The 25,314-nt window shown below is 46.1% G+C and overlaps 1 long non-coding RNA gene across 1 annotated transcript in view; it reads left to right on the top strand.

Annotated features, from left to right (window-relative positions):
• Positions 1-25,314, top strand: part of LOC147582554 (uncharacterized) — a 99,068-nt gene that overhangs the window by 71,247 nt on the left and 2,507 nt on the right. The window contains exon 4 of the long non-coding RNA XR_015249262.1: positions 5,628-5,809. This is a non-coding gene — a long non-coding RNA (uncharacterized LOC147582554). The remainder of the gene's footprint in view (positions 1-5,627; positions 5,810-25,314) is intronic.

The raw sequence follows: 25,314 nt of genomic DNA, 5'->3' as shown, positions 1-25,314 counted from the left end.
TGTTAAAATATTATTTTTCTGGTTTTTGTGTATTTGTTACCTTCTAAAAATGAATGTGTTGATGTGACTTCTAGAAAATAATGAGAAGCATTTTAAAGAAAAAAATGTTCACTTAAAAATTTTTTAAATGTTTATTTCTATTTTTGAGAGAGAGAGAGAGAGAGAGAGAGAGAGAGAGAGAGAGAGACAGGGCACGAGCAGGGAAGGGGCAGAGGAGAGAGGAAGACACAGAACCCGAAGCAGGCTCCAGGCTCTGAGCTGTCAGCACAGAGCCTGACGTGGGGGCTCAAACTCACGAACTGCGAGATCATGACCGGAGCTGAAGTCGGATGCTTAATTGACTGAGCCCCAAATGTTCACTTTTTAACCTAGTTTTGTGATTTTCTGTTTGGCTTCTTAAGGAGGGCCCCCTAAATTGGGTAAGTTTCTGGCCCCACAAAATTTGGATCCACCCCGGTGCTACTACCATTTGTCTGTGGGGATGGGGTGGGGGAAAGCAGGTTGCCTTGAGATTCCCCTGAGGGTGCTCTCAGAGAGGCAGGGCTGGGGTGGGGGTGGGGGGGGGGGGCGGTGCGGCTACTGAACTTGGCCATTGAGCACATGCTCCCTGTGGCCAGGGAGGACCTGCTCGGACAGCTGGGCTCCTTTGCAAGGCCCCTAGGGCTATCAGAACTTCCAGAAGAGCTGTGAGTTGGTAGCCTAAAGGCCCTTAGATCTCACTTCTTGTGTGTCTGCGGAGAGCACAGGAGGGTCACAGAGAAAGGAAGGGTCATTTTACACCATTGTATCAAGTTCAATTGAGTGATTATCTTATAATGTTCATCTCTCCGTAAGCTCCTTGAGGACTGGGATCTTGTTTATCTCGCTCACCGCTGTCTCCCTGGAACTCAGCACAGTGGCATAGAGTGGTGCTTAATAAACTTTTATCAAAAGGATGAACTGAATGAGTTAATAAAAGCACTAGGGCAGAGCAGGGAGCCAGGGAGGACTGTCTCTCATCTCTAAGTCATGAGCCCCAGGAAGCTCCTTTGCAGACTTGTAGATGGTGCTGCATGTCCGTAGGTGCATCCTTCTTAGGGACGTCTGTGCCACTCAGGGGAACTGAGGGCTGCAGCAGGTGGGTTCCAGGGGTGAGGAGGGCCCAGTGCTGATTAGGAAGGAGGAGGGGTGAGGTGATGGGGATGGATGAGAGAGCTGGCGATTCTCGTGAAATCAGAACCCTAACCTGGAAATCAGGAAGAACTGTGAGGTCTTGATGAGGTTGGCATTGGCCCTCTGGCCGGAGTGAGCGAGCCAGCACACGCCCGACCCCTTGGAAGTTCAGAGCTGGAAAGTTCCCAGAGTTCCCCAGAAATGTTGAGTTCCTCTCCACCAGAGCCCCTCAGGCATCCCCTGCTCCCTGTGTTAATGTGCAGGAGTGTGTGTGCCATGGAAGGAAGGAGGAGAGCAGGGCTCATTTGGTTCAAAAACCCTGCTTTTGCTGGTTTTTACATTCCAGTCCCCCAGTAGAGGGTCCTGACAGCGGAAAAGATTTGGAAACCACCTATCTAGAACAAGTCGTTGCAAAGCCAGTTTTTATTAGTTTCTCTGTGTTTTTAAAGTATCACACATCCGTGGTTTTTAGTGTAATACTTAGTTCATATTTTTAAAAATCTAAAATCAGTAAGATATGACTTGAAATCACTCAGAGTTATATGCTCTAGTTCTAGTTCAAAGAACACAAGAGCATTGAAAGAGACACAACCAAGGGGTGGCAGTCTCCATCCATACCTGGTGAGGGTAAAGAAGGCTTTTATTCAAACAAACAAATGAATGCTTACTATTGATTAAAAGGTCTCATTCTCTGCACACTTCTGCCAGAAAAAATTTGAAAAGCTGTTCTCAAATTTATTAAACACGCGATAGATTCCCCCCACCCCCCGCCCCGTGGTGATGGTGCAGAAAGAACATACTGGGTGTTAGTTTATAATTTTCTCTGTGCTCTTCCCCCAGATGGTATAGAGCCAGAAAGGTCTTCCAAAGCAATGGGAAATATTTGTACACAAATTGTTAAAGTGCAATTTTTAATGACATAACAAGGACCTCTTTAATTTTTTTAGGGTAGTACTAAGTAAGATCAATTAATATTTAATTTTTATAGTTAGTTACATTTTCTTGTTACCTTTAGAAAAAAATTTTTAATGTTTATTTTTGAGAGAGAGAGATTGAGAGAGAGAGAGAGAGAGAGAAAACGAGTGGGGAAGGGGCAGAAAGAAAGGGAGACACAGAATCCGAAGCAGCCTTCAGGCTCTGAGCTGTCAGCACAGGCGATGCAGGGCTTGAACTCATGAACTGTGAGGTCATGACCTGAGCTGAAGTCAGACGTTTAACCAACTGAGCCACCCAAGCGCCCCTTAAATAATTCATATGGATGATTATTTGAATCATTTAAAAATTTTTGTCTCCTAATGATGTATCCTGTTGCATTAAGTTTAATGTTTACATTTCTATTAATGTTTTACCTGTTCATTAATTTTTGAAATGAAGATAAATTTAATGTTCATTTTCACTGATTAAAAAATTTATTAGTCATTTTGAACACTTAAAACACACATTCAACTCACTGGTGTTATACAAAAACTAAGGACAGTTCATATTGCAGTCACTTTGTGGAAAATAACCCTGTTTTATGCAAAGGACAGCACTACTGTTCAGAGAAATTAAGGGGACTTACCTCAAGGTCACATGGCTACTTAGTGAGTGGCAGAGGATGGCGTATGAATCCAGCTCTTCCTACACCAAGTCTCTGGCTTCTGTCTCCTTTGCACTACCTCTAACCCCTCTAAGCCGGGAACACCAATGCAGGTTCTCCTCATCTGTATCCTTGGTCGAGTTTCTGTTGAAACACTAACCCTAAGGTAGGAATGTGAGGCTGGTCCCACTGCTGTTAGAGATGATGAAACCGTAGGACCCAATACCTCTTTTGCTCACCAGCTTCCAGGGACCCAAAGGGCCACATGGGGGGATGGCAGGGCCCAAGAAGAGGGAGAAAAGGGGGCCGAGAGCCAATAAGTCAGAGAGACAGGATTTGGCCTTGGGGGAGAGGGTCAGACGCACAACCAGGTGGTCTCTGTGGTCTGCCTGCGCATCGTGGTGCGCGTGCTGTGGTGTCACCCACTCTGCTATGCTGTATTCTCACTATCGGGTGGTGTGCTGCAGGGAGCAGAGGCCATCTCTCCCTGCCCAGTCCCTGGGTGGCATTGTGTGTCACATGTGTCACGTGAAGGCCCAGCTTAGGGCACTTTCCCAGAGAGACCTCAGGGCTGACTGGTCCTGGTGACCCTGGTAGATCCCATAGCTTCACACTGGGTCTGACTTGCTCACAAACATCTCACTTTCCCAACTCAAGAGCAAGGGCCCCGCTCCTGGGCAGGCCCAGCTGCTGGCTGTTCTGCTAATTAATGACTGCTGATTGGCCTGAGAGGCACACTCATTATGCCCAGGAGAGATCAAAGCCAGGCCCAATAATCTGCTAAACGAGATGTCAGATTAGGGCATTCTTCTGGGCTATTAGAAAGATTTTTCTTCTTGGGTAAAGGCCTGTCAGGGCATATGACCCTGTCACCCACCATGAGCCAAGCCTGAGGGAAGCTCTGTAGCCTCCTTACTCCTCTTACTTTGAATGTGGCCATTTAATGGGACAGTCCCACCCCAGAGGCCTAGATACGATCCCTGGGGAGGTCACATAATGGGGAGGGGTCCCCCTAGGAAAGTCATGTTTGGGCGCATTCGCCTCTGCTCCTTTGTCCTTGGGGTTTCTGGGTAATTACGAAGATTAGGAAGAACTGGACTTCCCTGGATTCTGTGCTTTCAGCTGTATTAGGGACGTACAGCCTCAGTTTACCTCCCACGCCTGGAGGTTGAGTTTTGTGTTGATACCACTCCCTTTTCTCAGAATTAGCCCCACACCAAGAGCCCCAGCCCAAGTTTCTCACCTCAGGGGTAGGAATGGAGCCCGGTTTTCAGCGTCAGTGCTAATAGCTTCATGGTTACCAGTTATCAGATGCAGTGTCAGGCACTGTGCTAGGTGACTAAATACTAATTTTATTTATCACCTGGAAGTATTACAAGTTAGGTATATTAACAGCTTCTACAGTACATGAGGAGAGAGTGAGGCTCTACAATTTGTCCAACTTAACAGCAGTTCCAGCAGACTCCAGGAGAGTCCTGATTGGCTGAAGTCAATCAGCATGTTGATTGGCATAGAGACAAGCACATGACCTAATTTTGGCCAATAAGAGAACACTAAACCCTAGACTGGTAAAGGAGGAAGGAGCTCTTTTTCTCCCTGGGTGGTGTGGGCTGAGGCTGGGAAGTTTGGAACTGCTAAAGCCATTTCACTCACTGGGGAAGAATCTGGAGCTGTTGGAGGGATGGGTAGTATAAGACCATGTGGGGACAGTTTCGTGCATCTTTGTTACCATACTTTGAGCTGTGGGATCAAACTAAGCTAAATGAGGGAATGAATTGTCTTTATTGTTTAAACCAGTTTGAGGTGGGCTTGGAAACACAAGCCAGAGACCATAACCCATATCCCAGAGGAACCAGACCTGCCCAGTGGGTTTGGCCTCCACGAGATAGCCCTGGGATAAGCCCACCTGGTAAAGCCAGGAGAGACTGTTGAACGTAGTCATGGCACTTACTGTGGTTACTGCTTGTCCTGGTCACCACCGTCGGAGTTGCCACCTCAGCCCAGCCGGACTTTGACCTCATCTGTCACCTCTGCTTCTCAGAGACAGCTTCACCTGATCACCCATGGTACCGGCTCTCCTCACTGTCCCCCACCATCTTCATCCTGCCTGGCCTAGCTGGGATGCCTAGACCCAGCCCAGGCCTGGCTGAACCCTCTGTCTTGGTTAGGAATAGTTTTGATTGGGAGAAACAGACACCGAAAGTGACAATGGCTTAAACGAGATAGAAGGCTATTTCTTTCACATGTAACTTACTGGATATGGGGTCCCCTGCTGGTGTGGGAATGTGGTTCCACCATTGTCCATTTATACAATCGCTTGTGTATTGATCAACTTTGCCCAAGATTTGTCTACTTTATCAGTCTTTTCAAAGAACCAGTTTTTAGTTTTATTGATGCTTGTTATGCCCATTTTCTATTTCATTAGTCTCTGTCCTCATCTTTATTTCTTTCCTTCTACTTTATTTGTTGTTTCTCTCCTCCCTAACTTCTTGAGCTGGTCACTTAATTCTTTATAGGTTGTGACCTTTACAGCTTTTCTTGCATGAGCCATAAATGAAAATGCATTTTTCTCTTTATCATTCTTGTAACCGCCTCAAGAAACTTAGAAATGCTGTTATTTTAACTGTTAGGTTCTAAATATTTTCTCATTCCTCAATTCATTATAATTTCATCTTTAACACAGGAGTTATTTAGGAATGTTTTTATAAAGTTACAAAATAATAGTTTGAAAGTATTCTTGCTATCAATTTCTAATTTGTACATAATACATGGTCAGTTTTTATAAATGTTCCAAGGGAAAAATATGAATAATACAATGACTAAGTGAAGAGTTCTATATTTGTCCATTAGACTAAGATTGTAAATTAATTAATTAATTAATTATTTTTTATTTTAGAGAGAGAGTGTGCAAGCCAGGGAGAGGGGCAAAGGGAGTGAGAGAGAGACTCCTAAGCAGGTTCCACATTCAGCGCAGAACCCAACACAGGGCTCAATCCCATGATCCCGGGATCATGACCTGGACCAAAATGGAGAGTTGGACACTCAACTGACTGAGCCACCCAGGCACCCCTAATTAAGGTAAGTCATTACCAATAATGTCTCTCAGTGACAGAGAAATCTACTTTGATTGTGGAATTGTCAGTTTCTCTTTTGTAATTCTGTCAAACTTTATACATTTTGAAGTCATGTTATTAGGTGTCTACATGTTATATTTTCATATCGTCCTGGTGAATTTCCTTTCATCGGTATGTATTGACCCTCCATCTCTAATGATGCCTTTTGCCTTAAAGTGTATTTTGTCTGGTACTAATATTACTCTACCACTTTTCTTTCAATTGTTATTTTTTCTGTTATATCAAACTCCATCCCTTTACTTCACTTTTTCTGGGTCCATGCATTTTAGTGTGTCTCTTATAAATAGCATATAGCTAGATTAAAAACTTCCAGCTTAACAATCTCTGGCTGTCTTGGCTCATACATTTATTGTGATTTCTGTTGTACTTGTTTATCTGGGAATATCTTAATTTCTCCTTCAGTTTTGAAGGATCGTCCTATTGGATATAGAATTGTTTCTATATAGAGTTTCTTGTTTATGATGAGTTATTTTTCTCTTGCTTCTTTCAAGATTCTCTCCTTGCAGTAAAAAAAATTTTTTTATAAGTTCATTTATTTTGAGAGAGACAGAGACAGCATATGTGGAGAAAGTGTAGAGAGAGACAGAGACAGAGAATCCCAAGCAGGCACTGCACTGTCAGCACAGAGCTGGATGTGGGGCCCAAACTCACAAAACCGTGAGATCATGACCTGAGCAAAATTAAGAGTCCAACGCTTAACCAACTGAGCCACCCAGATGCCCCTCTCCTTACATTTTGACAGTTTGAGTATGATGTAGATAATATAATGTGATAAGTCTGGAGATCAGATTCTCCTCTCCTTAAATGGGTTAATGTTGTTATTGTTGGCCAATGCTGTTTGTTTCGTGACTTTGCTTGACTAATTCTGTAAAGTCTGCATTCCCTGTGTACAACCATTGAAGTCTTTGCTTGGTCAGCCTAGTACTCAACTAATGATTGGTCAGAGGTTGCCTTAAATGCTTTGAACAAACCTTTCTAGATTGTTCCACATGGATACACAAAGCTCTAGTACATTCATTTCAACCTATGTATAATAGTCCATTGTATGGATATACCTCAATTTATTCATCCTTTAATATATTAGTGGACATTTAGGTCATTACTAATTTTTTGACATTACATAGAAAGTGCCATTGAATGTCTAGTTCATGTGTGAGAGTTGTTTTTTTTTTTTAAACCATGTATACCCGGATGTGTAATTGCTGGGTGATGGAATGCATATCTTCAACCATAGGAAATACTGCCAAACTGTTCTCCAAATAACTGTACTCATTCATGTATCCACTGTCAGCGTAGCCTATTTAATGGTTTATTTTGTTTTAATTAGCTTTAAAGCTTACCTCAAAAATCTTCTCCTTCAGAGAGCTGCTTGTGGTTCTCCAACTAGAAGTAATCTTGTTCTTCTGCATCACTGTAAAATCCTGTTCTTTTCTAACCTGTTGCATTACCTTCGATTTGCCTTGTGCCATTGTTGTATGAATGTCCCCTCTCACCTACAAGATTCACTTTCCTGGATCACATGGACCATGGCTGTTCCTCAAAGCATCTGCTATAGAATGAGTTACACAGTAGTCACTGAACTGAATTATTCACAATTTTAATACCTGTTTACTGGATCTGACACAGGACCAGTCCCGCTGGGAAGCTTTCACTTTTCCCTCCTTCTCCCCTGAGTATTTCAACTCAGCTAAGTTCATCCACTATCGTTGGGCACCTAAATCTGTAGACATTCGGGGCGCCTGGGTGGCGCAGTTGGTTAAGCGTCCGACTTCAGCCAGGTCACAATCTCACGGTCCGTGAGTTCGAGCCCCGTGTCAGGCTCTGGGCTGATGGCTCAGAGCCTGGAGCCTGTTTCCGATTCTGTGTCTCCCTCTCTCTCTGCCCCTCCCCCGTTCATGCTCTGTCTCTCTCTGTCCCAAAAATAAATAAACGTTGAAAAAAAAAAATTAAATCTGTAGACATTCACTCTGAGATGGATTGGGGCTGGGATCAATGTGGTCTCCATGCGGAAATTTTGGCTAAACTCCTCTTCCTGCTGTGAAACACAGGCTTCCTCGTGAGCTGCCACTCAGGCAAACATCTTTGATGGGGGAGAGGTACTCATTTAAGGTTTGGAGTAATTTAGACACAGCTGGGAGGAAGCTAGCCTTTGCTTAGCTGATCTTTCCTCATGGAAGTACAAAAAGATAGTAAGAAAACGATGTTGGGAGAGACATTCAAGCAGGACATTTCAAATCACATACACTCACCCATTCACAGATAAACAGCCACTTTGCTGGTTACAACACCTTCCTAGCTAGTCCTCGAAGTTGTTCCCCAAGGACCACTCCTGGTCACACCTGGTTCCCATTACTGTATCTACTCGAAAGTGGTAAAGCTGCCTTTCTTCAGAAGTGCTGAGAAGCACGGTATTTCACTCTGACTCGCCCTTGGCTTGTCCAGAGCAGCTCGTCTGACACTTTCACGTGATCACGGTTATCCACAGCCCCTCATGAAGGCCCATTCTGTCTGTCCAGACGGAAACAAATAATTGGCCTGGAAGTTTAAAATGCCAGCGGGATTCAGCACATACCCCCTTGGGCAGATCCATCTCTCCTGCACACTTGGTTGTGATCTTGTCTCGTGCACCATGCTCTGTACGCAGGTATGTTCACCTTGGGTACAAATGGAGCTGTCCGCCCTTGCTTGGACCCCTGGATGGAAGACCCATTGCCTTGGTTAATATAAAAGGACCGGGGAGAGCTGAGAGTCGGTGGCCTTTGGGGGACTGTGCAGCTCTTATAAAGAGAGGAGCTATTCTTTCCTTCCTGATGGAGAAGGGAAGGCAGCACTTTCTCTTCCTTAAAGCCTAAAGAGGGGACCCCAAGCAATCTATTCTTAAAGGCCCCATCATCCATGTTGCCCTATTTAGAAATCATTTGCCCATATTTAAATCTCTTTTCAGAAAGTTTTTTTTTTTTTTTTTTTTAATTTTTTTTTTCAACATTTATTTATTTTTGGGACAGAGAGAGACAGAGCATGAACGGGGGAGGGGCAGAGAGAGAGGGAGACACAGAATCGGAAACAGGCTCCAGGCTCTGAGCCATCAGCCCAGAGCCTGACGCGGGGCTCGAACTCCCGGACCGCGAGATCGTGACCTGGCTGAAGTCGGACGCTTAACCGACTGCGCCACCCAGGCGCCCCTCAGAAAGTTTTTAAAAGATCTTTTGAAGGTGCTTGAAAAATTCTTTTTAGCTTTTGAAGGAGCCTATGCAATGGGGACGGCATTGCAGGAGAGAGGACGTTTAGAGAGAGCGGGCAGAATGGAGACGGAGCAGCAGCTCTCCCACAGCTTGGTCAGGCCAGGGTTCCTGAGTGTTCTGTGTGGCTCCAGTGGATGCCAAGTAAGGTGGCTGCACTTGAGTCCCCTTGCTGTTACCCTTCCTCCCTTCCTCTTATCCCTCCCCACACCAGCCTGCTTCCTGTTGAGTGAGAAGCACCCACAGCAAGAAGGCCCTAAAGTCAATAGTATTCTGGGGTGCCTGGGTGGCTCAGTCGGTTAAGTGTCTGACTTTGGCTCAGGTCATGATCTCCTGATACATGAGTTCAAGCCCTGTGTTGGCCTCTGTGCTGACAGTTCAGAGCCTGGAGCCTGCTTTGGATTCTGTGTCTCCCTCTCTCTCTGCCCCTCCCCTGCTCATGCTCTCTCTCTCTCTCTCTTTCTCTCAAGAATGAATGAACATTAAAAAAAACCTTTAAGTCAATTTAAAAAAAAATAAAAAATAAACCATTTATAATTGTGAATTCTTTAAGGATCCGCACACAAGTCTATAGATTCATAAGCCCTCGACTTGATAATGGAGCCACACAAGTCAAATACAGTGGAGAGTCAGGTACACCTTAGGGCTAACCTTTGAAGATAAAGCTTCCAAAAAGAGACTTAATGATAGGGAAATGATTTTTGAACCAGGAAACATGAATGCAATGAGACAGTTCACAGTGGGAACACAAGCAGAATTGCCATCATTGTAGAAGAGGGCCAAGAAGATGCTACAGGTGGCCATGGAAGGCCGTGTGCTGGCCAAAGTTATAAAGGAACAGAAATTCCTAAGTGTGAACAAAGCGAGATGGAGGGAGTGGAAGGAAGAGAGCATCACACCAAGGAAGGCAAAGGTGACTTGAGAAAGGAGGCTGGTTCTGCTTTGCCTCAGTTCCCATTTCCATTTCTTCCCTCATCACCCCTCGCCCGGCAAATGCAATGTCTACAAAGCTGTGACTCCTGGGGTCTAGTCTCAGTGGTATTGGTTCAAAAGAACAGAGTTTGGGGGGCGCCTGGGTGGCTCAGTTGGTTAAATGTCCAACCCTTGATTTTGTCTCAGGTCACGATCTCATGATTTGTAAGATCGAGCCCCCAGTCAGGGTGCGAGCTGATAATGCAGAGCTTGCTTGAGAGTCTTTCTCTCTCTCTCTCTCTCTCTGTTCCTCCCCCACTTGCTCTTCTCTCTCTCTCAAAATAAATGAATAAACTTAAAACAAAAACAACAGAGTTTGGAAACCAAATGTTATGTCATTATTACCTCAGTTCTTTCTTTGCATTTCTCAGTCATGAAAGGGGATACTCCCTAGCCTACCCTCCACTTCTCTAGCGGCCTCTATGCTTCCTCAGGGCGCAATCCTTCTTTCTCCTCTCCCCATAATTCCACCTTACAGCTACTCCAGGGCTACCCCCAGTGCCTCTTGGATCCTCCTCTCTTGTCCCTTTTACTTACAATTCTGCTTGTTAAAGTCCCAAAGAACCACTTTGCCGGCAGGGGTGTTTTCAAGGATGGGAAGGGAAAGCAGAGAAGTGGGCCAGCAGGAGTTCCCCTGGCAGGAAAGGGGAGGGGGTGGGGGCTTGGAACAACATTGGCTAGTTATTTTATCCTGCTAAACAAGGAGTATATAAGTTCTTTACAGCTAAATGACCCCGACAAGGACACTGTGTGATCCAGGCTGAGTTATTTAACCTCTCTGAGCTGAAGGTTCTTTAGGTTTAACTGGGCGTAATGATTTCTGCTTCATGGGGGTGGCTGAAAGAGTTGAATGGGTGACCCGTGAGAAACACAGTGTCCCTTTGAACCCAGTGGCTAACCACATCTCTCTGTAGACCCCTGGGAACACGGGAGAGCAGTGCCTACAGTTCAGGAGACACGACTTCCTCAGAGTCCCCCAGGATTAGGGCCTCCTCTCAGCTGTCGTGGGCACTCTCTGACTCCCTGCTCCACCCTCAAGACCTGGCTCTGCTCTCAGTGGGTTCTCTTTTCCTCAGATGTCTGAGGAAGCCTCAATTTCATCTGATTTCCTGGTTAGTTTGATTCGATACTCCTTGAGTGTCCCTGGAGCCCCAGGCCTTGTTGGAGGAGCCTCTGGTATTAGTTTTAGTGGTGTTGGTCTGGGGGTGGCTGGTTGGGAAGTATTCTTTCTCGGACACCCAGGCAGAAGGGCTTCCCTGTTTGGGCAAAATCTCCAAGCAAATGCCCTTCTCTGGGCCCAGGGTCTCTGTACCTGCCTCATTCCCTTTTGGTGCTCTGACTGGGTTGGGTCCCCTGGGTCCTCTCTCAGATGGCTGGGGCCTTCCCTGCTTCCCAGTCTTCCCTGCTGCCCGGGATTGCGTGGAAATGTGGGCTTGCAGATCAAAGGTGGAAACGTGAGGGAAGGAAGGCAGGAAGGAAGTAACAAAGGAAGTCACTGCTCCATCACAGGCTGTGAAGTGAGACTCCCAGGATTTTATATCCATGACTGGCCAGCACAGCACTTGATGTGTAAAGTACAGTGCTTGGTGCGTGGTAAGCACTACACAAAAATGTGTCAGGTGGCTATTGATCTAATGTGTTGTTCTTTTTTCGTTAGTGGGAGTCAAAACGGGGAAAATACCTGCCACACTTGCTTCCTTTGCTCTGTGTTGGGGCCAGGACAACCAGCACATGAGATAAACTTTCAACGCTCAGTTTCTCTGTGGGTACTCACCCAGGATGGGGGAGGCTGTTCTGATGGGTGGGCACGCAGTCACCTTTTCAACTGTCTGTGAACAAAGCAGGACTAGTGTCAACAGGATGGGGAGGTCTGAGGAGTGGGGAGGGAGAAGCTGTTTAACCCACTTAGTGAATCTGCTGCTTAGAAACACAAACAATGACTGTGCTAATTACTAATGATAACAAGGTTTGACAGTTTTCAACACATATCAGTTATCTTCTTTGGATGTCCCTGCGGCCTGTGGGATGGGACAAGCATTCCTCCTGGATTTATGAATTGACAGATAAGGGGACTAAAAGGCAGAGAGGTTGGGGAACTCATGCAGGTTTACACAGCTGAACCCAGATTCAAACCCAGGCCTGAGTGTCACTGCCTCCAGGCAGGCTGCCCTTTTCACTGCCTCATTGGCTCCTTCCAGACAGGCATAGGCCAGCAAGGAAGCTGGTGGTAACTCAGTGTGTCGCTTTCTCCCACCGGTGGAGAGGGGACCATGCTCTCAGTACCTACAGAAGGAGAGACTCACTCCAGATCTCTGAAAATTCCTCACTCAGGGCCTGGACAGACGTCTTGGGCCCAGGAATCATTCTGCCCATGAACTGGGAAGTGGGACGAGACAGGGGCAGGAGTACAGGCCTTGGAGTTGATGGCCCTGGGGTTCCAAACCCAGGCACTTGCAAGCTGTGACTGCAGGTGGATCACTGTCTATGCCTGGGCTTCATTTCCTTCAACAGTAAGCAGAGGAACAGGTGGGGACAGCCAAAATAATTCTAATTTAGTGTTTTTGCTCTGAGTTTCTTACACTTTCTCTGTGGCCAGAGAAGCTCCTCCAGACCACCCAGGAAGAGGCCATGCAGGGTGAGGGAGGCCTTATGGCCGATGGCAGATGAAAGAGATGCCTAGGGTTATGGGGGCTGGAAAGGGAGTGGTTTCTTGGCAGCTTCCATAGCCAGAGACCTCTTGCGCCCCTCTATAGGCCTTTGCGGTTTTCTGAGTGCTTTACACACCTGACCTAGGAGGGTTGGCATCCCATTTTGCAGCTGGCAGAGCTGAGGTCTGGAGGAGAAAGGAAAGCTAGAATTCCTAGTCCCTGCCCAGCATGTTCAGGGTACTCTGGCACCTTGTTTCACCCTAATACAGACCTTACGGGGTCAGCATTACTGTGCCCATTTGCTGCTGAGGTAACTGAGGCTCAGAGAGGAGTCCCTGGCTCACAGTCACATAGCTCCCAGGAGGTAGAGCTGGGCTGATTGCAAAACCTATGCTTCCTTCACCCCAAAGACAGGATGAGCGCCTGCTTAAGGCCAGCCTCTGGACTCCCAGCCCAGTGCTCTTTCTTTGGCCCGCATTCCCCTTATTCTGCTCTGAGCCTTCGGGTGGTGCTAAGTTAGGAGCCAAGGCTCTGCTTTTGCTTCCTTGGGGGGCATCCCATTTCCAGTGGGTTCCCACTGGGCGCTGACTTGGCTTCTTGGAAAGAGAGACTAGTGAAAAGTCAGTGCCTGAGAACTGCCCCTGGGGCGGCTGAACTCCACCTTGCCCCTTCCTGTGTGGAAGAACGGGGTCTAGTTAGCACAGTCCTGCTTCCTACCCAGGAGCCCTTCTACCTGGCAAGTGTTGTCAGGCCACTGCCCCTTATCACACTTATGCCCACACAGGAGGCTCCCGACCTGTCAGACCTGCCCGGGGGGCCTTCCGGACCCGGGTGCCCATTCTCCCGGGGCCGAGGTGTTGCTTCTCTTGCCAGTGATGTGGTTCAGTGCTTATTCCTGTGGTCCGGGAAGCAGGGGCGGACAAAGGAGTATGCAAGGGTTAACTCAATTTTGGCTGTTATTCCTTTTTGGCATCTGCAAGTCAGCTTAATAGGATCTCAGCTTTCCTGTTGCCTCACCAGTGAAACAGAAACCAGACCACAAGGGGGTCTGGAGATGGTTAAACGGTGATGCCTCCCGGTGGGCTGCAGGGCCTCCTCGGAGAGATCAGTAGGAAATGACTGCTAGAAACTCCACGCTGGGCTCCCCTGTCGCCAGGGTGAGGGAAGGGACAGGGAACTGGGGGCTCCCCAGAAGGCCTGGCTCCAGGCAGAGGGGAAGGAAGGCGGTTACAGGGTCCACAGATTTGTGCAGGGCTCCTGGCTCCACCCCCTTTACATCTGTGACTCTCAGTCTCTCAGGGTTCCTGCATCTGAGGATCCAGTGCATAAAAAAAGCACTAAGCTCAGCACAGAATATGCCTAACTCAAGAATTGTCAGCCCTACTGAACCTCTGGTTTTTCTTTTTCTCACTCCCCTACTCTCCCTTTGCAATTCTTCTTTCTTCCTGAAGCGGCAATTCCTTCTATTCATTTCCTGGCCCTCTCCTACTTCAGTTATCAGTCTGAATATCACCTCCTCCAGGAAGCCCTCTGAAATGGGGCTGGGGGCCTCATGGTGTCAGAACTTCCCCCTCCAGTCTCCTCCCTGGCCCTTCCCACCTCCATCATATTTCTCTGGTTTCCACATGGGGCAGGGTTGAGTGTGGTTCCCTCACCTTGATGCTCTGGCTGTGGGCCCTGCAGAGGGTCTGAACCATTCACCACCTCGGGAGGGAAAGAGGAATGGGCAGGGAGGGAGGGAGGACAGGTCACCAGTGCTCTGACCCACTGGGGTGCCCTCTGGGAGCCACGAGCAAGGGGATTTAACCAATCCCGAGGTCGGGACTCTCCTGCCAGGATTGCTTTGCTCTCCACAGTGGTTTTCATTATTTTTCATTCCCAGACTATTTTGGAAGCTGGCTGCCATGGGAACTGAGTCTTTGGAAAGCCCCGGCCTCTTTTCCCCTCCTGCCCTCACCCCTCCTTCCATCTCCATTCCCTCTTAATTGGTTTTTAGTTCCCTGGCTTTCAGGCTGGTCTGTTTATTTTGATTGCAACTCGACAGAACAAATCTTTAATGAACCAGCTTGTGGGGAGAGCCATTAGCAGCTGCCTGCCTCCAGGGAGTGGGGGAGGTGCGGGGCCAGGGGCCCTGCCTTGGCAGCCCCGGGAGGAGACAGTGGCCAGGCATGGGGTGGCAGTGGGCGTTTGGGGCCCAGGCTTCGTTCAGGTATAGCCCAGAGATGAGGAGGCAGCTCTCGTCCTCCCCAAGCTGTCTGCAGCCTCAGCCAGGAGGACCCCACAGCCCTCCTCAACAACCCAGGGGCCTCCAGAGGGCTCCCCCAGTCCTCCCAATGACCCTGAGAGGGTGCACTCTACAGATGAGGGGAGAGGGGCTCAGAGAGATTGAGAGACCTGAGTCCCCTGGCTGGGCATCATGCCTATGTTTTTTTGCCTTGGACCCCCAGTTTCCCCTCAGTGTTACTCATCCTTAGGCCCAATTGGCAGCCTTGGCCCAGGCTGGTCTCCTCCAGGCCTGGGTTTTGTGGGACAAATGCCTTCTTGATTTGTGCCTTGGTTTCTCCATCTCTATCGCTCTACTGTAGAGCTGTCTGGGCCTTATACTACTTATGGGACTATTTCTTAGACTGAATGAGATCATGTGTGCCCAAGAACCTGGCAGACAGGAAAACATATAGATGGGTGTTGCTATTATGAGTATAAAGTGCAGGATAATCCATATAGTTTCCTGAGCTATAGCAAACCCAGAGGAAGCCCCCACGCCCTTTGACTGGCTACATCTTCAGGGCGACCTCTATGGATGTGGGTAATTTTCCCTTTCACATTGACCCCATCCTGCCATTCATCTTTGAATCAGAGACCCACAGAATGTTGAGTGGGGAAAGCTGCCTTAGAGCTCAAGCCTAGTAGTTTCATACTGGTGGAAAGAGCTCTAGGATTCTGTGACTGGGACTCTGAAGACAGAAGGTGGGCTCCAGCCTTCTCCCCATCCTAACGTCAGTCCAAAGGCCTCTGCTTTTATCTGCTCTGTATCATGGGGTCATGTGGTATTTCTGTAGAAAAGTGGGTTCCCTTTCTGTACTGGTCATGGTAGGCTCTGCAAAGTACTTCACAGCAGATGGGATCCCACTTTCCTTTTCAGTGATTGGTTGGAACTAGGCACTTCTGGCCAATAAGAGGTAAAGGGAAGTCTGATAGGGAAATGTTAGGGGAAGTTTCTTGCTCCTAAAAATGAAACACAAGAAAGATGGATTCTTTTTTTCTTGGCTGAGATGTGCCTGGATGTGGTGCAGCGTACTTTTGGTAGTCATCCCTGTGCTCCTGAAGGAAGTCAGAAGGAGGATAAAACTAATTCACGGAGAATTGCAGAGTATCTGATGACGTTGGTGAGCAGCTGACCGTATCGGTCCCTGGAGTGGTCTTGTTTATGGATTTTATCAGGTGATAAACATCCTTATTGTTGAAGCCATTTGAATAAGCTATTTTTGTTTGATAATTTACAGCTAAATGTAAGCTAATTTGATACACTAGCTCAATCTCCATTTTAAAGAAGGGGTGAATGAGGCCCAGGGGAGTGGGGAATGCCTGGGTCAAGGTCGTGCTCTGATTAGTGGCAGAGGTGGTCTTCCAGAATCCCTGGACTCTTGACTGCCGGTCTAGGGCTCTTCCCTTGGATTCACAGCTGGCAATCTGGTATCCTGGGGTCATTCCAGCTGGCATTGCCTCCTGGTCTCTGGAGGATCTAGGCAAGCCACGGGGGTCCCTACAAGGCTGAGAGTTGGGACCAACCGGGTAGCATAATCTGAGGGTTCTTCAGCTGTTCTTGTGGGCAGCTTCTGAAGAGCACATAACAGGTGCATAATCCATTCTTGCACCAGATTGTGAGATCATAGAAAGAGGGAGAAATAGAGGTATTTGAGTTGCCACATATATCAGTTAGGAATTATGTTTGGCTACTTAAAATAAACCCTAAAAAAGTAAGGGGTTATTTTTCTCACATAATAGGGAGTCTGGAGAGAGGCAGTCCAGGTTGGTACAGTCTTACTCAGCAGGGCAACCAAGCCAGGAATAAAACCCAGAGGGTGTGAGCCCCTCTCCAAAACCTCTGAAGCTGCTCTTGCCTCAATTTGCTCCTTCCAAGGTCTTAATCATCCCTCTTACAGATGCCAAAGTAATCTTGCCGTAACTCCTCTGTCACATCGCTTCCTGGCCTAAAATCTCCCTTTGCCCACATGATGTGATCCAAATTCCTTAACCTGGTATTTAAGGTCCTCTGATCAGCCTGTAAACCACCTCTCTGGCCCAATTTGTCGTTTGTCTCCATGCTCAGCTGTGTTCTTCCCCCTTTGGGCAGTGTCCCTTCATTTGTTCTCGTAGATAATCTCCTGTTCTCTTCTGCCTGATGGAATCCCACCACCTTTAGGGTCACCTCATCCCTAAAGCTAACTCAGCTGCTCTGGACCTTCTCTGTGGTTCCTGTGGACATGATAACTTTTGCTATTCAGATCAAACATCTGTCCTGTGCCAACCACCCCAGAAGTTAATCTCCCTGAAGGGTGAAAACGGGCGCCACCTCTTACATGAAGAAGGTACTAGATAAATATTCACTTTTCTTCAGAACAATTCATCTTGGGCAGCCTCAAGATAGGGGTTCTAGGAGTGTCCTTGGGTTGATTATTGGTGGATTTCCAAAAACAGAGTTGGGAATATGCTCACAGTGATCTAGAAAGTTGACAGAGTGTGAGTTCACTTGAACTTCTGTGGCCATTTGATAACCAGGGATCCTATCTGACTTGTCCACCACTGTGTCCCCAACTCACAGCATAGCACCTGGGACTCAGAGGCACTGAGCAAGTGCTTGTGGGAAATGATGCAAGAAGGTACTTCTGAACAACTCGCAATTGGATCCAATATGCGTGATTCCTATCCTCCCCAGGACTTGTCCTGCAGCCTGGAGAAAGCTCTCTCATCTCAGTCCTTATGGAGGAATTGAGGAAACAAACCCTCAAGGACAAACCCTTTAGGAGACACCACCCAAGGCCTCTCTCTCCCAGCGGTTGTCCAGAGTCAGGGTTCCAGGGTTGACACTGCAATGTCACCAAGAACACCAGTGCCCTCCCATGCTTCTGCTCTCCCATCCTTAGCATTTCCAAGCTCTTGCTCTAGCAACTAGAGAGTCTAGGAAGTCACACAAGTGGTGTGCTCAGTGGCAGTGGAAAGCAAAGAAGTGGGACACACGACTTTTGGAAAGACCGTGAATAGCACATGCTACCAACTTGTTTGAAGATAAGGGAATAGGACTTGAAGAGATGAAGTCCCTTGCCCAGTGCTCTGTAGTAGGTAAGTAGCAGAGATGGGGTGTCTGATTTTAAAGCCTTGTTACTACCACATAATCACTTGTCATGGTGCAAGACAAAGGTGTGTGCTATAGAGTGTGTGTGGGGCTGTGTAGGTTGTTCAGACACTAGGAACCTCTATCGTAGGCACCGATGAGTAGGGCATTTCAGACACAGGCCCTCTGGACATGTAACTCCTTCTCTTTGAGAATGGATCTTACTGGGTGGAGAAGGAAACAGTGGGATGGTAAGGAGGGGCTGTATGCCTTTACCTTTTTTGAACTTCTATTTTGTTTGTTTATTTTTATTTTAGACAGAGAGAGAGCACACGAGCGGGGGAAAGGGGCAGAAGGGGAGAGAGAGAGAATCTTAAGCAGGTCCATGTTCTGCACAGAGCCTGACACAGAGCTAGATCCCATGACCCTGGGATCATGACCTGAGCCGAAATCAAGAGTCAGACGTTCAACTGACTGAGCCACCCAGGCGCCCCTAAACTTTTATTTTTAGGTATAATATACATTCAGAATAGTGCACAAATTACAAGAGTATAACTTGATTAGTTTTCATAAAGGGAACACACCTGTGTTCAGCACCCAGACTAAGAAGCAGAGCATTACCAGTATTTCAAAAGGCCTCTTTTTGTCCTTTCCAGTCTTTATATCCCCCTGCTGAGGATTAACATTATCTGTATCAAAGCAATTTTGACTGTTTTGGTACCTCTCATAAATGAAACCATACAGTACATATTCTTATGTGTGAATTCTTTGTTCAAATTATGTTTGAGATTCATCCATATTGTTATATGAGTTGCGGTTCATTCTCATTGCTGTATAATATTCCATTTTGTGAATATATGGCGATATATTTCTCCATTTTTACTGTTCATGGGTATTTTGGGTAACTTTTAGTTTTTAGCTGTCACAAATAGTGCTACTCTGAGCATTTTGAACATGTAGCCAATTCTGTTGGAAATACATCTGGGAAGGTATATATTTAATTATAGCAGACACTGCTAAAGAGTATCCAAAGTGGTTGTACCAATTCACATTCCCACCATTATATGAATTCCAGTTGCTCCATATTCTCGCCAACATTTGATATTATCAGTGCTTATAATTTAAGCTCTTCTGTCTGGTGGGGGTGTAATGACGTCTCATTATGGCTTGGTATGCATTTGCATTTCCTGCTTGATTGATAACATTGAGCGCCGTTTTGTATGATTATTGGTCACTTACGTGGCTTTATCTTTAAACTTTGAGTGAGGAGGGAGAAAAATGGGGAGAGACCTCCTGAGTATGAAGGGGTGTGAGTGCTGGGTGTGGGGACGCTTGAGTGGCATATCTCTGTTGCTTGCAGACCGAGTAGAAGGGGAGGCCTGGGAATGAGGGCTGTTGTATCCATGGAGTCACACTCACAGGAGAGGCAGTGAGATGCTGATATGGGGAAAGGCTAGCTTTGGCTCAGGCATTTACTAGCTGCCATATTTCAGGCAATTTCCACCTCTGTCAAGGGGAAAGAAGAATAATACCAACTGGATAGTGTTGCTGTAAGATTTAACTGAGATGAAATGTGGACAGTATCTGGCACAGAGATATGCAGAGATAAATTGTCTACAGTGCCTGGCCTAATAAATGACAGCCATTATTCCTCTGGAATGACTGGGGAGTGAGGACCAGAACAAGTGCGCTATCAGTTGTGGGAACAACAGCAGAATACCTTGTGACTTGTACGAGCCTTCCTCTGTGGCTTAGAATCTTGCGTCTCATACACCAACCCTCGCCTTAAGAAATCAGCCAGTCTAATTGTTTGTCCTGTTCAGATCTCCTGCCCTAAGAACTTCTGAGTCCCACCTGGGGCAATAAAATAAAATGCACTCATTTTTCTTAACAAGATGTTATGTAAAAGAATTGTCAGTTTCGTGTTCTTCCTTGCTTCGCTAAGTCAATAAAAGTCAGTTTCACTTTTTATCATAAGGGCTTTCTCTAACTGAGCGGTGGCTTTTCCCCAGTTTAGATGTTATTCATCTAATCTCACATTGTCTTGTCCTGTATTGCCATGAAATTTATTTGTCCACAAGGGGTAAAAATGGGCACAGAATCATCAGCAAGTGAATACCAATAAATTCATGGCCAAAACCAGCCCCAAAGACCAACAAGTTTAAGGTCTTGCTTGGCTGGTGGCCTTCAGGGAATGAACCTTATCTTGGGTTGCCTCTGAAAATGTTGCAAGAATTGGCCTGTGGGCTGTCGTTCACTGAACCCCGCTCTAGTGCTTACCTCATCTGCCAACAACACCGGCTGTTCTTCCTCTGTCCTGACTTTGTGTCCCAGAGAGTTAACTTGAGAAACACAATCTCCAAAAACTCCTTTTGCTGAGGACTATAGTTATAGACAGTCACCCTCTGGTTGCAAGCCCAAGACAGGAGGCCCAGAAGCAACACATCTGGCCAAATGGTATCAACTTGCATGAGTCATCTCAGTCCAAATCAACCTCTCCACCAGACTGGAGGTCCACTCCTTGCAGGATTCTCATTGTAACCCAGCTTCTTCTGCATATTTTACAGAAGGGTGCAACTCTGCCAAGAATAGTCTGGAATTACAGTGACCAGGTTGGGGAACTTTCAACATGACCAAAATGGCCCATCTTAATGGAGCCTAGGACTGGGGATCGACACACTTTTTCTGTAAAGGGCCCGATAGTCAATGTTTTAGGTTCCTGTGAGTCTCACAGTCCCTGTTGCAACCCTTCTACTGTGCCACTGGGGTGCAAAAGCAGTGATAGACAGTACATAAACAAATGGGCATGACTGTGTTCCAGCAAAAACTTATTTACAAAAAAAGGCCCATGGGCCAGAATTGGCCTGTGGGCTGTCGTTTACTGAACCTTGCTCTAGTACTTACCTCACCTGCCAACAACACCATCTTGGCAAAGCAGTAAAGATGGGGCATGGGTGGACGTCAAGACCTCAAGGCCCATTTGAAAACCCCCAAATGAATTTTATACAATTATTCCCTGTGATGGAATATGAATATATTTGGCTGTTTTTGTTTGTTGTTGGCTTTTTTTGTGTGTGTGCATGTTTTTCCCCCAGATTTGTTGAAGCCTTTCCTTGCTGAAGAGGATCAAAACAAGGCATTCAATTTTGTATTTCTCACTAGAGGAGTCCCGATCTACTGCTGTAATGATGAGTATCCTTATTTTCCTGAGAAGATCATTAGGATCTCTTCAAGAGATTGGTGCTTACTCAAAATTTCCTCTGTCCATACTCCCTCCACCCCCAATCTTCAGACAGAGTAGAAAGGATGGGTAGATTTTTCAAACTAAAGTTAGCTTAGCTTTCAGAAACACTTCAATTTCCCTGGTTGAAAATCCTTCCTTGGCCTTATTGACAATAAGATCAACTCCTTTGAGAGTATATCAGTTATCTACTTGTTAAGGTAACAAGCCTACCCAAGCACCTAGGACTTTATCTCTAATCCTAGACTCTTCCCTGTTAAAAGCAGTAATAAGCAAATACTATAATGGATCCATACATCTACTAGTTTGTTTTTTGTTTTTAAAGTAGTCTTCATGTCCAGCGTGAAGTCCAATGCAGGGTCTGAACCCATGACCCTGAGATCAAGACCTGAGCCAAGATCAAGAGTTGGATACTTAACTGACTGAGCCACCCAGGTGCCCCCAATCTGCTAGTTTTATGATTAACATACTCCTAATCCATCCTTGAACAACCTACGACTTGGTTTTCTAGAAAAAGTCATCATAGAAAGGCAACCCTTGGACCATAACGGAAAAAGACTTTTTTGGTATTTCTGACACCCAGTAAAGCAGTAAAACTTCAGGGGGTTGAATTTTGGATCTGTGCTTCTCAATTAAAGAAACACAAACCCTCCCTGGCAACTGGAAGGCCATCCCAAGCAGAAATTTCCCAGTGAGGACCCTTAAGAATCCTCCAGAAGCAGAAGATCTTCAGGAGACTCTAGCCTGAGACCTTCATAAGCAGAAGACAGCATGGCAAAAACAGTTTATTCTTCCAAATCTTTAGAATAAGGCCATCTAGATGTCTGAAGCCACAGACGAACATGCTGTCCTTCATCTAGCCCTCTGACTTTAATTTTTGCCCCTTTCTTTCCACTTCTCAGTTTTGTAGTAAGGGTTTGCTGATAGCATAGCTGTTGCCCCGCAACATTTCTCTTACTGAGAAATGTCTTTGGACATTGTCGTGTGATTTTGTTGTTGTTCTTCCCAAAGGAGATGTCAAGAGATTATCCAAGTCTATTGTTAAGCACCTACACCTTCAAGACAGTCTGTCCTCCACTAGGGTGCTATTTTTTTTTTTTTTTTAATGTGGAAATCAAGCCTTAACTTGTTCAAACTGTTTAGGTATTTAAGATCTCAACACCCTCTGCAAAACATATCTCACTGAAACATGCCTCTAGGAACTTACAAAATGAAACCACATAGGCTATTCTAGAAAATTAGCTGGAGGAAATATTCTTTCACTTTTTATGTGGAATGTCTAAATGGTGATTTCTATAATGAGGGCTATACCATTGGAAAAGGATGAGAGAAATGTATTATTAATCTTAGCTGAAGTTATAAATGATCTTCCAAAGCTTTTGAGGTTTATCAGACAAATCTAAACTCTTTGGCCCAGTTGGAAATTGACAGTCAGATAGCTTTAGATTTTCTGTTAGCTAGTCAGGGAGTTATCTGTGCTGTTGCCAACATTTTTGTGTTACACTTGGATAAATCTTTATGATCAGGTATGACAATCTATTTTGAAGCTGAAGGAGATAGCCACCTTTCTCTCTGAGGTAAACCCAAATGGACTCTGGGACATGATTTTTTTTTTTTTAAGTTTATTTATTTTGAGACAGAAAGACAGCATGAGTTGGGGAGGGGCAGAGAGAAAGGGAGAGAGAAAGAATCCCAAGCAGGCTTTGTGCTGTCAGTGCAGAGCTCCATGCAGGGCTTGAACTCACAAAACTGTGAGATCCTGACCTGAGCCAAAACCAAGAGTCAGACACTTAACTGACTGAGCCATGCAGGGGTGCCTGATTTTTAAAAAAAAATTTTTTTTTTTAATGTTTATTTATTTTTGAGACACAGAGAGACAGAGCATGAACAGGGGAGGGGCAGAGAGAGAGGGAGACACAGAATCTGAAACAAGGCTCCAGGCTCTGAGCCGTCAGCACAGAGCCCGACGCGGGGCTCGAACTCACGGACCGCGAGATCGTGACCTGGCTGAAGTCGGACGCCCAACCGACTGCGCCACCCAAGGGGTGCCTGATTTTTAACTTGGGTTCAGTAGTGTGGAGTGTTACCAAGTCTAAACACCACCATGGGTTTTGTCTTCAAGTGCATAGTGGTTGCTAAGAATAAGCTGTCCAGAGTCAGGAATGTGGGTGTACAGGTGCTGTCACATCACATCATCCAACAACTCACCACTTGACAGATGGAACAGGGAGGCCAGGTTAGTCCAACTCCAAACTGTTGTTTCTGAGATGATAATTCATCTAGAATTCTGACAATTATGTAGAGGCTGCTTTTGTGGCCTCTGGTTTGGCCAGCGAATGGGGAGGGCCCATCCATGATGCAGTCACCATCACAGAATGTCTGTGACTTCCATAGTGTTTTGTCATTCATGCATCACCTCACCTAGAAAATAACCAGTCCAAAGACTGTTTCTACTTCTGGTGTCTACCTTCTACCAGAACAATAAAAACCATGGGCTCATTTCTCCTAATATGACATCATTTCAGGCTTCTCCGTGTGGTGTTCTCCCTTATGGCAGGAGACGCAGCTTGCTCACTTCTCAGGGAGCAAGCTTTTCATAGGAGCTATGTTGGATCTGTTTTAATATCCTACACATATGACCAATAACTGGCCTAGAATACTCTGAAAAAAATCACATTATGTATTCTTAGAACAGAAACACATCAGAATTAGCTTTGGAAAAGTTATTTGAATCCTGATAGAGACCCAGCATGCATGCCCTTGTTAACTAGTTAATTAATCCACCTAGTTATTCAACAACCATTTTGGGTACTTGTGATGTACAAGACCCCATGCTAGGTGACTGGAGCGCCAGCAGGGAGCAGGACAGATGTGAAGCCACCTTTGGGGAGCTCGAAGAGGTGTTTCTTGAAGGCATGAGCAGTATTTGGCTTCCTTCATCAGTTCAGCCGGCTCTGCCCCACCCATGGCCCAAGGTTGAGGGGGGCCTGGAGGATTACCCAAGGCAGAATAATCTCCTTGCTATAGAGCTGCTGCAGTGAGTTTGGGTGCCCAGAATCCCTTTGATGTTGTACAAGTAAAGAGCTGGAAGGGACTTTGGGACATGGTTCTCCATCCTTATATTATGTAAATTATACGAAGTATATTTACTACATAAATTAGTAAACTGAGGCCCAGAGAAACTTGTCCTGAGAAACTTGTCCAGGATCACAGTGCGCGCATGTGTGATTGTATTTAAAAAGAGGACATAAACATCATATATTTTAAATAAAATGAGTCAGAATCAAGATCATTTAAAAATGGGCTGAGAGAACCCCATTTGGTTATGAACTCTAAGAACTTAATTTTAAAAATAAAAGATTGTTCTGGGGCACTTGGGTGGCTCAACTGTTTAAGCGCCAGACTCTTGGTTTCAGATCAGGTCATGATCTCGAGGTGCGTGGGTTTGAGCCTCACAAAGGGTTCTACACTGACAGCCAGAGCTTGCTTGGGATTCTCTCTCTCTCTCCTTCTCTGTCTGCCCCTCCCTTGCTCATGTTCTCTCTCTCTCTCTCTCTCTCAAAATAAATAAATGTAAAAATAAATAAAAATAAAAGATTGTCCTGTTTGAACATTGAAGCATCAGTGTTTCCTCTGTTTTGGAACATTAGGATTTTTAAGACTTGGATTTAAAAATATTGGATAGATTGCTAAAAAATTACTCATCCACTCTTTACAAAAACAGTCCTGTCACTGCAGTATCAGTAGGAATGGTACCTTACAGCCCAAATCTGGTTTCTGGGGTAGGGAGAGTAAGACCCTTTTGAGAGGCAGCAGGCCCATTTCCCCGCAAAGACAGGCTGTTCTGAGCCAGAGGGTCACTCAGAGAGCCAGACCCCTCGGCCCACCTCTTCTGTGTGGAGTTGGGCTCTGTCCTCCCAGACGTGCTGACCTCGGAGTGACCCTTCCAAATCCACATAATCCTGTAAAGGTCAACCTGCAAACCCATCACCAACAGCTCCATCACAGCCTGAAAAC

Source organism: Puma concolor, chromosome A3 (genome assembly GCF_028749965.1).
Source record: "Puma concolor isolate L17-30 chromosome A3, mPumCon1.1.hap2, whole genome shotgun sequence".
NCBI classification, from domain to species: domain Eukaryota; kingdom Metazoa; phylum Chordata; class Mammalia; order Carnivora; family Felidae; genus Puma; species Puma concolor.
This window is presented reverse-complemented; position numbering and strand designations above follow the sequence as displayed.